Source organism: Schistocerca gregaria, unplaced genomic scaffold (genome assembly GCF_023897955.1).
Source record: "Schistocerca gregaria isolate iqSchGreg1 unplaced genomic scaffold, iqSchGreg1.2 ptg001169l, whole genome shotgun sequence".
NCBI lineage: Eukaryota > Metazoa > Arthropoda > Insecta > Orthoptera > Acrididae > Schistocerca > Schistocerca gregaria.
In genome coordinates, this window is record NW_026062500.1 from 2,111 (window position 1) to 5,000 (window position 2,890).

Genomic DNA, 2,890 nt, shown 5'->3' on the forward strand with positions numbered 1-2,890 from the left:
CGTGGGTTAGGTTAAGGGACAACGTGGGTTAGGTTAAGGGACAACGTGGGTTAGGTTAAGGGACAACGTGGGTTAGGTTAAGGGACAACGTGGGTTAGGTTAAGGGACAACGTGGGTTAGGTTAAGGGACAACGTGGGTTAGGTTAAGGGACAACGTGGGTTAGGTTAAGGGACAACGTGGGTTAGGTTAAGGGACAACGTCGGTTAGGTTAAGGGACAACGTCGGTTAGGTTAAGGGACAACGTCGGTTAGGTTAAGGGACAACGTGGGTTAGGTTAAGGGACAACGTGGGTTAGGTTAAGGGACAACTTGAGTTAGGTTAAGGGACAACTTGAGTTAGGTTAAGGGACAAATTGAGTTAGGTTAAGGGACAAATTGAGTTAGGTTAAGGGACAAATTGAGTTAGGTTAAGGGACAAATTGAGTTAGGTTAAGGGACAACTTGAGTTAGGTTAAGGGACAAATTGAGTTAGGTTAAGGGACAAATTGAGTTAGGTTAAGGGACAAATTGAGTTAGGTTAAGGGACAACTTGAGTTAGGTTAAGGGACAACTTGAGTTAGGTTAAGGGACAACTTGAGTTAGGTTAAGGGACAACTTGAGTTAGGTTAAGGGACAACTTGAGTTAGGTTAAGGGACAACTTGAGTTAGGTTAAGGGACAACTTGAGTTAGGTTAAGGGACAACTTGAGTTAGGTTAAGGGACAACTTGAGTTAGGTTAAGGGACAACTTGAGTTAGGTTAAGGGACAACTTGAGTTAGGTTAAGGGACAACTTGAGTTAGGTTAAGGGACAACTTGAGTTAGGTTAAGGGACAACTTGAGTTAGGTTAAGGGACAACTTGAGTTAGGTTAAGGGACAACTTGAGTTAGGTTAAGGGACAACTTGAGTTAGGTTAAGGGACAAATTGAGTTAGGTTAAGGGACAAATTGAGTTAGGTTAAGGGACAACTTGAGTTAGGTTAAGGGACAAATTGAGTTAGGTTAAGGGACAAATTGAGTTAGGTTAAGGGACAAATTGAGTTAGGTTAAGGGACAACTTGAGTTAGGTTAAGGGACAACTTGAGTTAGGTTAAGGGACAACTTGAGTTAGGTTAAGGGACAACTTGAGTTAGGTTAAGGGACAACTTGAGTTAGGTTAAGGGACAACTTGAGTTAGGTTAAGGGACAACTTGAGTTAGGTTAAGGGACAACTTGAGTTAGGTTAAGGGACAACTTGAGTTAGGTTAAGGGACAACTTGAGTTAGGTTAAGGGACAAATTGAGTTAGGTTAAGGGACAAATTGAGTTAGGTTAAGGGACAAATTGAGTTAGGTTAAGGGACAACTTGAGTTAGGTTAAGGGACAACGTGGGTTAGGTTAAGGGACAAATTGAGTTAGGTTAAGGGACAACTTGAGTTAGGTTAAGGGACAACTTGAGTTAGGTTAAGGGACAACTTGAGTTAGGTTAAGGGACAACTTGAGTTAGGTTAAGGGACAACTTGAGTTAGGTTAAGGGACAACTTGAGTTAGGTTAAGGGACAACTTGAGTTAGGTTAAGGGACAACTTGAGTTAGGTTAAGGGACAACTTGAGTTAGGTTAAGGGACAACTTGAGTTAGGTTAAGGGACAACTTGAGTTAGGTTAAGGGACAACTTGAGTTAGGTTAAGGGACAACTTGAGTTAGGTTAAGGGACAACTTGAGTTAGGTTAAGGGACAACTTGAGTTAGGTTAAGGGACAAATTGAGTTAGGTTAAGGGACAAATTGAGTTAGGTTAAGGGACAAATTGAGTTAGGTTAAGGGACAAATTGAGTTAGGTTAAGGGACAAATTGAGTTAGGTTAAGGGACAAATTGAGTTAGGTTAAGGGACAAATTGAGTTAGGTTAAGGGACAAATTGAGTTAGGTTAAGGGACAAATTGAGTTAGGTTAAGGGACAAATTGAGTTAGGTTAAGGGACAAATTGAGTTAGGTTAAGGGACAAATTGAGTTAGGTTAAGGGACAAATTGAGTTAGGTTAAGGGACAAATTGAGTTAGGTTAAGCGATAATCTGGTACAGCCACAGTTAGGTTAAGCGATAATCTGGTACAGCCACAGTTAGGTTAAGCGATAATCTGGTACAGCCACAGTTAGGTTAAGCGATAATCTGGTACAGCCACAGTTAGGTTAAGCGATAATCTGGTACAGCCACAGTTAGGTTAAGCGATAAACTGGTACAGCCACAGTTAGGTTAAGCGATAAACTGGTACAGCCACAGTTAGGTTAAGCGATAAACTGGTACAGCCACAGTTAGGTTAAGCGATAAACTGGTACAGCCACAGTTAGGTTAAGCGATAAACTGGTACAGCCACAGTTAGGTTAAGCGATAAACTGGTACAGCCACAGTTAGGTTAAGCGATAAACTGGTACAGCCACAGTTAGGTTAAGCGATAAACTGGTACAGCCACAGTTAGGTTAAGCGATAAACTGGTACAGCCACAGTTAGGTTAAGCGATAAACTGGTACAGCCACAGTTAGGTTAAGCGATAAACTGGTACAGCCACAGTTAGGTTAAGCGATAAACTGGTACAGCCACAGTTAGGTTAAGCGATAAACTGGTACAGCCACAGTTAGGTTAAGCGATAAACTGGTACAGCCACAGTTAGGTTAAGCGATAAACTGGTACAGCCACAGTTAGGTTAAGCGATAAACTGGTACAGCCACAGTTAGGTTAAGCGATAAACTGGTACAGCCACAGTTAGGTTAAGCGATAAACTGGTACAGCCACAGTTAGGTTAAGCGATAAACTGGTACAGCCACAGTTAGGTTAAGCGATAAACTGGTACAGCCACAGTTAGGTTAAGCGATAAAGTTGGTTAAATTTGGTATTGTGTGGGAAGGGGGCAGAGAGAGAGGGGGGGGGGGGGGTGGATAGT